Source organism: Merops nubicus, unplaced genomic scaffold (genome assembly GCF_000691845.1).
Source record: "Merops nubicus isolate BGI_N331 unplaced genomic scaffold, ASM69184v1 scaffold13921, whole genome shotgun sequence".
Classification (NCBI taxonomy): Eukaryota; Metazoa; Chordata; class Aves; order Coraciiformes; family Meropidae; genus Merops; species Merops nubicus.
Window position 1 is genome coordinate 58308 of NW_008590633.1, and position 12732 is coordinate 71039.

A 12732-nucleotide genomic window follows, 5' to 3' on the forward strand; every position below is an offset into this window, starting at 1 on the left:
CCGCGGCGGGGCCGGCCACACCCTGGGGGGAAGCTATAAGGCAAACTCACCACCTCTGTATGAAGGGCTGTGGGAATCACCCCTATGTCAACCTTAATTCAGGGCTCAGGGTTCAAACCCCAGCAATTCAGTGTGTCTACTGACTCACTCTGCATCCTGAAGAAGAGGCACTTTTTCAGATGCAGACAGCTGTCTCACAGGAATAGATGGTGATCTTCAACTCACTTTCTGTAATCATGCACTGTCCATGATCTTGGTATACGATAAACAGCTCTAGGCTTAATTTAGATCCATCATGAGATGCATACTCCTATGTAAAATTTTCTGGCACAGATGTTGGTGCAGCTATCCACTGATCATTTTACTTCAATCTTAGCTCTCAACTGAAGGCTAATGGACAAGTTGGTGTGGCAGACTGAATCAAGTACTAATTTACAACAATCATAGTATTTCTCCCTTCTTTCTCTCTCTTTTAAATAACGTAGATTATGTAAGTCAGTGTTCTGTGACACAGCAGTTCTGTTAAGCCAGTGATAGTAACAAGCCATTTAAGTGCCAGATCAACGCAGTAAAGGAGGAAAAATAATTCCTAGTAGCTCTAGAAATTAAAAAGAATTGTATAAAACGTCAGTGTGAATCAACCCCTCAAGAATTAAGCTAAAGAACTAAATGCACTCAAGACCTTGGTCAAATTATTTTAATTTAGAAAAATATTAGCTTGTTCAATGATTTTCCTGTATATAATTCATAGATGGCTAAGTGACAAAAGGAACAAGACAGAACAAAAGCCAAGATGAAGTAAGAGCTATTAACATGGAAGAGGTTCAACTGCAGAAATAAAAGGATTTCATTTAATTATCAGAAACAAACTGGGTCCTTGATGCTCAGCAGACATGAACTGAAGTCATCCATTTAAGCAAGCTACTCTTACTGCAGCCTGCTGAGCAGCTGCCTCTGGCAGTTACAGGACCATGGTGGTGTTTACATCAAGGATTTGCCACATGATTATGGAGGGACACCAGTTCTACATTTTCAAAATTATAATTTTCTTTGGATATTAAGGATTTTCACCAAGTGATTTAAGGTCTGTTTTCAAAGGCCCTAAATGCCTATAAGGACATTTATAGTAGATGGGTTTAATCCTTACCCTGAAGGAAGGAGGTGTTTGTCCACCACACCTTAGAATGTATTTTGTATTTTGATGTCAGGGACATCAAAATGGTTCTTGTCTGCTACCTAATGCACTAACATTTATGAAGGGGAAATAATTAGAGAATTCATTTATATGCTTTTTCATATAACAAAACCCCCCAAATTCATCTTTAAAAAAAGGTGTAAACTGTGTCATTCAGCAAACAAACACATTAATACATGCATATATTTAAAGGTTAACGCTCATTTATTTTACACTCACTACATAATGCTATACAGAGCAATGCATGCGATCACAGCCAAAAAAAAACCACTTATGGAAAGGTTTAGGAAAGGCACGGAAAAGCCTCAGCAACTTTTCAACAGTATTTTCACTCAGAACACTTTGGTCTCTTCAAAGAAAAACACTCAAAGCAGTTATGATCAATCATGAACAACTTCCAGCAGCTTAACAGATTGCAGCTAGTAAGCTGAACCACTGCATGAGACAGTGGATCTCAGTCCTTCTCTGTCACAAAGTGAATAATAACAGCTTACACAGCAGCAAGATGCTCCCCCTGGGGCAGACTTGTAGAAGCACTTTCTTTTGTAGAGGAACACAATGACTAAAGTAACAGTGTCCTACCTCACCCTTGGAGTAGATCCACACATGACCATATGTTACAAGTTAGTTTACAAATCCCAATGAATTAGGTAGTATATGGGCTTAGTAAAAGAAAGACATTGAAATCAGAAGGGGCAAGTAAAATTCTCAATCTTTTAAACTTGCTTATCAAGGTGGGTTTTTTCCCACCTTAGTTCAGCCTGAAGACAAAAAAAAAAACAAAGCAAAACACCAATCACCTTCAATAGTCAGTCTTCCATCAGCTAAGAAAAACATGGTGACATTTATGTCCATTTATGTTAAAGTTTTCTTTACAATTCCATACGAGTAACTTACCTCTTCTCCTTGACATGTACACAACAGTAATTGACCAATTGCCCATTTCCTCACAAAAATAAAACATAATCCAACTTGCATGTGACAGTTCTGGCTACCTAAACCAAATAGGACACCCTTTGTCCCTATATTTTCCCCTTTATTACCTCATTAAACACAAATTTGAATATAGATATACTCCAGATTTCAAAAGGACAGTGAACCTCCTAGGCATTTGTTTACCTGCAACAGCATAAACTTCTTCAGCAACAATCAAAAGACTTATTAAACATCTAATTGACACTTTACAAACATCATTAAAACAAAATACTCAGGGAAGAATCCTAAAAGATATTATGCCAGCTATTTTAAAAGAAGACTAATATACTGTGCAGAATCCTCTTTTAAATACCAAGATTTATTATTTGTAATTGGAAGTCTCATGTTTCTGCTGAATACCAAGTGTAACTTTAGTATTTTTCCAGGTACCCTGACATTCAATACAATTCTCCCAAAACATGTAACCATCAGTAAAGAGTAAATATAATTTTCAGAGGTGCTACTACTCAAATATTTGCAGCTCCCATTTTCCAGTGAAAAGAAACAAAGGTTTTTTTTGCTCATACTGTAAGAAAATCAAGCTGGATGTTGTCTGACAGACACAAGCAAACCTCCAAACTGTTAAACTACTGATAAGCTAAAAGGAATTTTAAAGACTTGGTTTACTTGCAAACTTTAAGGAAATATTTGTATACTGTATTTTCTTGCTGTTGTCTTTATAAGACTTAAAATAGTCATCTTTCATAGTTCTAATATTTTTTTATTCCATATTAAACACATTTCTGACACATTTGACTAACACTCACTGCCTTTTTTGTCACAAATGTTCCAAGGAGCTTTCTCAAAAACAGCATTCTTAAATAATTAAAGAAGACTGAACAGAAATTAATGGATCACAATGATATATTTATAGATAAAATAGTTGTATTTGTACTTTAGTTTAAAAACAAAAACCCAAGAAGAGACAGTGGTTGCATGGTTAACAACAGAATAGTAAATGCCAAAATTAAGTTTGCACATACATCTTTTGTCACTGAATATGTATGTTTAGATAGCATTTAAGTACCTGGTTCATTTTTCAGTACCATATCACTCATTTTTTCATACCTTTAGCCATACAAATTTCTCCATCTCTGAGGAGAGATTCTGAAACTCACATACAAAATATTCACAAGATATACTGCATTACCTAAATACAATATGTGAGCATTTAATCACACTACAATTTTATTTTGCAAACTGGAGTGACTGAGACTTAGAGCTAAAGAGTGTTTGCCTTTTGATAAATTAACCATTCTTTAATTTCAGTTTATTCCCTTAATGCTTTTCAGACAGAAATCTAGAAATCTCTCAAATCAGTGTCCCAAGGTAATGAGAGTCAACTAGAGCTTAGAATGTAAATTCATTACAAATATCCCCTTTTATCCCAAAGAATACCTAAATGTCCATGCATAACACATAGAATTCATTAAATTAGACACTCCTGACTGGAACTCAGGAGCTAAGGAGGATGTTGATCCTAAGAAGCTAGATTATATTGCTTGAGGTATAAAGCAACATCAATCTTGTAGAACCTGCCATTTTTACAAATGAATCTCTGGGTGATTCAAAAGTATTCTAGTGATTCTAAAAAACAGCACTATCTTAGCTTGATACAGTACCTGTCACAAGATAAAAGGAGATATGATGGCAGGGAATTAAAGCCAAAAAGAGGCTTCTAAATCTGCACCTTAGATGGGAAAGTTGCTAAAACTCAATCCTGTCTCAGAGCAAAACTTAATACATTTCAACTGCAACTTAAAACCTGAGGCTACCGCATTCAATCTAACTGGGATAAAAACAAACAAAAAACCCCAACCAACACAACCAAAACACAAAACCAACAAAACAAAACCCCAACACACAAGCCACACCAGAAAATATCCAAGTCATCAAGAGTACTGTCCTAGCTCTTAGGAAAAATACCAGGAGAACTTCAGTTGCTTGCTTTAGATTTCAAGTCAAAGACAGTACCTTCACTAGCACTCCAAGGGCTACTTCCCAACTCCTGTTCTGGAACGGCCTCATTGAAGAAATTATTTTCTTCATGCTTGGATAATTAATTTAAAAGTGCAGAGAGATAAAAGTGAGTTTAAACCTACAGCAGATCTTCAGGTTCAAAGGGAGCCCTTCAAAGGACAGAAACTCAAGCTAAAGCTACATAATGCAGCAGTATTAGCAATGACTGGCTCTTACAACAAATCCTGGTTTTTTTTCTTCTGCTATGCAAAGTAAAAGAGGTAACTGTCAGCAATTAGAACTGGCACAGCTGCAGGGCTCTCCACACTGACAGCTGTGGCACTAATAAGCATCATGGGCATTCCTACTGGTGCTAGGGCAGCTTGAAGAGATCACGCCACAGCAGCAAGGACATCCACAAAGGACAGACACAGTTAAAAACTACGCAGTGAAAATAAACAAGGAATCGCTTTGGAAATCCTTATTCAATTAGAACAGTGTGCTTCACGGGAATTCTTCTGTGACAGTTGAAGAGTTTGGTCACAGAAGCTACGTGACCCATCACTCAGTGTAGGATGCTGATTTAGCACTGATTCAGGGAAAGACTGTTGCTGACTCAATTAGTAAATCACTTGAGTATTCTGCAGGGATCTCCTGCTCAGAATCAGGTAAGGCCCAGTCCTGCTTGCCAGGTCAGGACCATATTTCAATGAGTAACTGACACATACTGTGCCACGAACTTCACTGCAAAATATAAATAGGCAATGAAAAAATCTTAGAAAGTTTTCTCTTTAATCTAGAGTTAAAGGGGTAAAGGTTTAGAGAATACAGAACAGGTATTTATTAACAAATTACTGATAGAACATCAAAGGAGGTCGCATCATCACATATCCTTAAGGAGGAAAGGAGCTAGAATCTAACAACCACAGCAGAGATCTTTAAAAGATAAACAGTGTAAATCCTTAAATTAACATGGGAGACAGAACTAAACCTCACTGCCAAATTAAGTTTTCAGTAACCCTATGGATTCTGAAAGCCATGACTGTGTTTTAGAGCTGTAAGCTGTACCTAGAGATAAACAAATCTGAGGAACTACAGCAGAATTTCAGAACTAAATGTCTGTATAAGAAATGTCTGGCAAAACATAGCTGCTTTTCCATCCCACATCAAACCTAGGGAGCTGGACTAGAAATACTGAGGCACTTTGAGAACACATATGACTTCCTTATAAGCTTGTCATCTTAAATCTGAAATGTAAAAATCCACAATTGTGCATGGACATGCGATCAAGAAACAAAAGCAGGAGGCAGATATGGCAGAAAGGAGCATATATAAATATTCATGACAGTTAGAAAAATTAAAAAGTATACATTATGGTTAAGTGACAAAGACTTACATGCCCATAGGAAAGAACAGCATTATATGGACTACTTGAAGGAAATTGTTTCCTTTACTTTTTTATACAACCTTATATTTATGCTAAATCACTATGAAATTCTGGCTAAAAGATCACCTAAAACTTGACTGCTAACATATCCTATACTGTTCACTACAAATCAGAGACAAGATCTTTAAACAGGCAGAAATGAAGAAAAAAAAAAAAAATAACATCTGAAAGAAACCAGTTTTCAGTGTCCCTAGATCTTATATGCTGTAACACAGTCCCCAAGTGCTGCTCTAACAGTCATCCAAAGAGAATACACTAGCTCGCATTCTTCTCTATGCAAAGCCCAGAAAATGCAAACCACACTCTTTTAGAAAAGGAAAATTAAACTTTCCTAAAACCATCGAGGAAAATTAAGCAAAACTTGTTGAGGAAGAACAGTTCTGTAAGTAATACTCAAGTACATTTAAAGAATGTATACAAGTAATTTGAATGACATCAGAAACTACATCATGTTTCCTACAAGCCCTGAAAACATAAATATTGTTTTAGCTACAAAACTATTCAGAAAGCCTAAAACCTTTATGCTTGCAAAAGTACTTAGCTTTAGCACTCAAAATTAAGACAAAACGAAGTTAGATGCCTCAAAAGACCGGTCACTTACTGCCCAAATAGACACAGGTTAACATTTGTAGAACCTTCCTTAGCACTTGAGAATATGGCAGTACAGGTGATAATCACAATTTCAACGTTTAAGCTGTGAAACTAGAGTACCTCTTTAGTCAAAAGGACAGATGGTCATCTGACGTCACTTCAGAACTAGCTTAGCATCCTTTTCTTAACCACTGTCCCGAACGCAATTCCCTTCTTTAATAACAGAGCTCCTAAATTGGTCATTTAATCTAGGCACTTAAATAAAGTCATGTAAATAACTTCCTCTATACCTAAACTACTACTGAAAATGAACTTTCCTAATCGTTTAGGCCCACAGTAAGCAATTAGCATCTTCCAGACTGAATTCACATGGTCTGCCCGAGCAGGGGAATGGAAAGAAGCACTTCCCTGCCTGACACGCTTCATGAAGAGGTGGTCAGAGGAGTTGCCAGCCCATCATGAGGTGTGTAGCTCCAGTAAGAAGGAACTGGATACCCAACTCAGACACACAGCAGCTCATGTGCTGCCAGAGTGGTGTCCTAGCTCAACAGCCTCTTGTAGCTACACTGGTACATCCCTGGCCCACAGCACTACGAAAGCTGAATTGTCCTGACAATTTTTCAGTTTTGAGAAGCATACCTTGCAAACTCTCTTTGATGTCCTGGTCACAGTTTAGACTAATTTTCATTAATGAGTCTTCAAGACTCAATAAAATGGATTGATCTACCTGGGCACTACAAAATTGTATCATATAACTGAATGAATTAATTTCACACCCACAATTTTTAATAACAATAACAACAACTGCAGAAGAGGACTAGTGTACACATGTAGGAAAAGGACTGGCACTTGATCTAAGAATTAGTTATAATCAGTAACTAAATAATTTAATAACAATGATCAGAGTTCGAGACACACTATAGACATAGTTTATATGGGCGTGAGGAATTTTTTAAAAATTATTAATACTGAAATAATGATAGATCTTTCAATAAAAGTTATAACGTATGTATGCAAACCCAGAGACAAGTTTTTAGATGCCAAAATATAAACCAATACTAGTATTAGCAATTTTGCATCTCCAAAGTTCTTTTATATGAATGGAAAAATGTGTGGAGATATAACATATACACCACCAGTACCTGCAGACGCACAAATTTCAGAGGACAGCAGAAATCAGTCAGATTACAAGATAAGTAGTCAGTAGTTTCAGACTCACATTTCTTTAAAATCATAAAATAAGCAGGAGACAGGACAGCAGTGAGATAATGCCAGTGCCCTGACCCAATGGGTCACTTATAGTTGCAATTATTATTTTTTTTAAGCAACCCCAACTATGGTAATTGATTTAAGTCAGTTCTCTATATGGGCATTAGGTAAAGCCCCAATTGTTGACATTATCTCTTCTTCACAAGAAATTTAACATATGATTAACTTTTCAAGTTGAAGGATAGACTTCTGGGGCACGAGTGCATGCCATGAGATTTCACAAATCCTTTGATGATCACTCTATGATTCTATAAAAGACTCAGTTACCAAACATCATAGGAATGACTGATCCTTTTTTTCCTCACATACCAACTTTTTGTAATAAATCAATAATGAAGTTTCAGAACAGTTTAAATGAAATTAGAAATTGTTTGAATAGCATTACTTTCCTAACTTATTCTAAAGCCGTAAGCCTGCAGCACACCATCTTTACTTTACTTGTTTATGTTCCTCTGTATTGCTTACATACATAAGCTTTCATTGGTTACACTTTTCTTTTGAAATAGACAAGCCTTGAAATTTTCACAATAGCAGATCATGCCTTGCAAACACTGAACAACATAAAAATGGATTTATTGACACAACATAAAACTGCATCAGTAAAGACTCTGTCATTGGAGCCCACCTTGTGGAAGCTTTTGTGAGACCCCCAGACCCTCCTCAGGGTCACAGGAAATCGTCACTCTAGCAGTTACAGGAAGCTATTGCTGCTACTATTCAGTCCCATGCAGGGAGAAAAGTCTGATGTTTCCTGTAGTACACTGTTTCTCAGTGTTGCTGAAAATCCAGCAGACTGGAATTATTTGAGGTACATAACCACAATCCCTCTAATGTGCAGAGTCACAAAGTCTCAGCAAACTTGTTAGAACTTCAAATTGTAAACCTCTAATCTAAAATTATTACACCCCAGTGTAGATATTAAGAAAAATATCTCCTTGTCCTACCAAGACACTATAAACGCTCCCTATAAATCCCCACACTTGTCTAAGATTTTTCACACGCCCACACTAAGACAGATCAGTTGCAGCATAAAGAGGCATAGTGAGCTCATACATATCCAGCTAGACTGGAGACCAGTAACACCACCAATTCCAGCTACTAGACAACTACCAGGTCACAGCCTACTCTGGAGACTGCTGTTGCTGTTTCACTGTTATTGGGAGATAAATTAACTCAAGCGAGTTGAGAATTTGTAGATGTGCTGCAATCATGCACTTGGGCTTCACTGATTATATGGTTCTATTATTCCATACAAAGCCTTGCACTGTGTGTTGGCTCTTCATAGTAGTGCACTTTTACAGAATTCGGTGCCCAGAGAATGATGCTACCACTAGACATAGTCTTAAACTATATGCACTCTGACTAAACGCCTGTGTTAATTGAGACAATGAGACAATTCACAAACCTCAAGATTTTCTATTCTGAGTTTGGTCAGTGCACTCATACATTCTAGTCATGACAGAACAAATCAGAGTGACTAATATGGAGCAGCACCGGTCTTTAAACAGTCAAGTCTGCCAGCCCTGATCCTTATCATGTCCCAGCTTACCCAAAAAGAAACAATTCTTTCACTCATGTATAGCCCGTGCAGATACAATCATATCTACTTCTTACAGACATCATTCAACCACATCACATCCGTTCACCCACTCAACCCAACTTCTCCAGCCACCCAGGCACCCAATATGCTGTTAACACATCTTCACAGAGCTTTGCATTTTTCCTGCCTTCGAATCACTCTTTTTATTCCATCCAATCCTATCAGTTTCTCTTTCAATTCATAGCTTCCTCTATCTGCTTCTGTCCTCTCTGCCATTTGCTGAACCCACAGAAATTTATTTTAAACTACAGAAAGTGTGCTAATGCAATTTGTTTCATTACCTTAATTTTATTTTGACAGTTTCTAATGGTCCCAGCTATGCCAATTACTACCCAAACCAGCCACAGAAAGACAAACTCTGTTCTAAAGAGATTGCAGGTTAGATTTAAAATAAAGACATACTAAATGGTGATCAAAGGAATTTGGGATGGGGAAAAAAAATATGGTAAGCACTTTTTTATTAAACTTACATGTTTCAACCTGCATCTATATACTTACTGTTAGTGTGCTTCTGTTTAAGGTTTACTTACCTATGGTACCATATTTCAGTTGGCTGCAAGAGCCATCTATAAAAGTCCTTATTTACCTCTTTTTAAAATCACATGTACCCCTTTTCAACATACAAACGATATCGCAAAAGCATGGTTTACATTCCATTTTAAGACCCCCCTGACAGTTTAAACTGCTTGGGTCAAGAACGTGATCTCCTCTGCTATGACCAATTCAGAATGTTAACAAGCCATACACCCAGATCTGCTTCCTATGCTTAGCATAACTATCGTTGGGGACTCCAGTAGATGTAAAAAACCCAACTGTTAGCATTATAATGCTGTCTGCCACAAGGAACACCTGCAGAAAAGCAAGGTGGATTTCAGCAAGCATTAACCTCCCTGAAGTCTGCAGGAGGAAATCCTCCATTCTACACCCATTCCTCTACACAAGTCTGAACTTAACATAACAAAAATAATGTTGGGCTGAGCTACTGTATCTTAATGTCCCATCAGCTCAAGAGCTGATTAGTATCTTCGTATCTGTGGATAATTTCTTGTAGGCTCAGAATTTACTGCCATCCTTCTATGCCATGGCACAGCAGCACCAGAGAAACGATCAGAGGCTAAGTGAACTGGTCGGCTAGCACAATTAAAACCACCAGCCACAAAAAGTACCTGTGCAAGCCATGCTGGTTTGTAGTAAGGGCCACGACAGTTCTGGCCTCCCCTGTACAAAAGCTATATAGCAGCTTTGCTTTTGCAAGCTTCTGTCTGAATGCAAGTATTGGTAAGCTTTTGAAATATAGTACTACATCTCCTGATCTAAAAAAAACCAAACCAAACAACAAACAATACCCTTTTTATTAAAAATAGCATACATACAAAAGATACCCCCATGCCCTGCCAGCCCTTCTAGCCAACAGGATGCCTTTTCCTCACATTGCTAATCTTGGGATGAAGAAATGGATTACTACTACTGTAAGACAGTAATAAAGGAAACAGCATTTGAACAGATGATTGTACCTCCAGCATGCAAAACAGCCCTGTGCATGCAGAGGATGGTTTGGTCTACTGTTGAAATACAGCTGGAGTACCTCCAAGCACAGTGAAATTCTTTGTGAAGGAGAGGAATATAAAATAGTTCTGGTGTTATGTATGCATTACCTTCGCTAATATACTTCTCTAATCTATCCTAGGGCTCATCTGAATAAGGTAAAAAGTATCTGGGAAACAAATCTTCATTTTCTACATGTTGTATATTGTTATAACTGCACAGAACAAAAATAACGATAGGAAAGAGCAATGCAGTTCTCCTTCCTCTCCTATGACCGTTTCTTTTATACCAGGCTTCTTCAAGATGAGAATTCTTCACAAACCATTTGTGAACTGCTGCAAGCCTTCCAGAGACACTATTGCACTCTCCTTGGCAGAACATACAGAAAAATCTGAAACCTCAAATCCGAAGTAAAACTGAAATCCTTACAAAGGGATAGCTTTGAAATGGAGGTAGCTCAGTAGCAACACAAACCACCTCATTATTCTCCAGAATTCTGGCAAAGAACACATTCAGCCCTAGGGGCGCCTAGGCAGCTGCCATCTTTCAAAGCATTATGGCCTTAGGATATGGAATAGAGATCTTTTGCAAATATAGTCTAACAAAGTTGTTTCAAAATTATTTAGGAAGTAATATTAATGGCAAGTAGTTTTGGAAAAGCTTACCAAATCTGTTTTCTTTTCAGCCACAGATCATGTGCTGAATCCATCTGCTGTTTCTCCATGACACAGACTGACAAAGCTGCAAGCATAGCTGGGAAAAAAAAAATTGTAACTCAGTTATCATATGACCCCTTGCCCAATAAACACATTTTATTCTACCCACCCACACTACTAAACCATTGATTTAAGAGACATAGTGGTAAAACATATAAAAATGTATCGAGTAGTTTTATCTTGAGCAAATTAAGTATATTTCTAATGTATGTCTTTGGAAATGACTAGCTGTTCTTCCTGGTGTTCCCATATGTTCTTTACACACTTTTCACCACCAGTAATGCAAACATTACGTTCACCATGCAGAGTAACCCACTATCACAGACACAAAAGGAAGAATCTTTATATGTATTGCTATGCGAGTCAGACTACTAAGATCAGGGCAATAGGGTAGGTTAACCATGCCTTTATTACTGAATAAAATCCTATAGCTAGCAGCTTACAAGAGCACATTACCATTACATACAGTTCCACATAGCTTTCTCGCTGTTTATAGAAGAATATTCCATGTCTTCGTTTATTAGTAAAAAAAAAAAATAAATCTTTGCATTACTGTAGTCCTTTAACTACATACACTTTTCCTACAACTTTTCCTACAACAAAGAGAAACAAAGGTGAGTGTAGTACCAGGCCTTAAATCTGATCAAAGCTTAACTTTGTATGCCTCCTACTTTTTTTTTTTTTTTTTATTTCTTCATGCCCATTACATCTAAGTTTTCTACCTGACAGCCTGGGGGTGTAGCTCTGTTTGTACTGTAAGCACATGGTTGCTGGCAAGTTTGAAGCCTGCCAATGAAAATCACTAACATGAAAAAAAAAAAGGGATACTTCATTTTTAAATAACATCTTATAGATTTGACTTGCTACTTTTCAGACAATTTCATTCGTTGCTGAGCAATATACCCCTCATAACAGCGACAGGAATAAAACCATTCATGCTTTGAGATCGCTTTTGTCTGTCTGTCTCTAGTTGTTATTACTCATCCATCTTTCCAACAAATCCCTACTTGGACTTAGTTACTAAAATGTAAAAGCACGCATGTAACAGGCCAAATTTTTTTTTTTTTTCCTTTTTTTAAAGGAAATACGCGATCTCCTGTCGGGGGGGCGAAGGGGGGGGGGAAGACTACCCACATAGTAGCAACTATTGATCTCACAGTAAGAAAAATCATTGATGCTGAACGTCTATCATCGGTTCAGAACATCTTAAAAGAAAACGTTAACTCTTGCTCCCCTTTTCAACATCGAGCTTTCCACCTTCATCTGCCGTACCTAATTCACGCTATTTCATCTCGTGAAGCGCTGATTTACTTGACAAAAGACACCGCGCCCTCTGCCTCCCTCACGTTTTCCCTCTGGCCGGCCATCCGCCCGCTCATCGCAGCTTTCACTCACCCCCCTTCCCCCAGCAAAGGCCCTGCTCTCCCCCACAGAC

The 12732-nt window shown here is 37.7% G+C and overlaps 1 protein-coding gene across 1 annotated transcript in view; it reads right to left on the reverse strand.

Moving 5' to 3' along the window:
* Positions 1–11337, reverse strand: part of FABP6 (fatty acid binding protein 6, ileal) — a 44392-nt gene extending 33055 nt beyond the window's left edge. The window contains exon 1 of the mRNA XM_008950026.1: positions 11247–11337. The gene's annotated coding sequence lies outside the window, so the exon portion shown is untranslated. The remainder of the gene's footprint in view (positions 1–11246) is intronic.
* Between the last annotated feature and the right edge of the window lie 1395 nt (positions 11338–12732).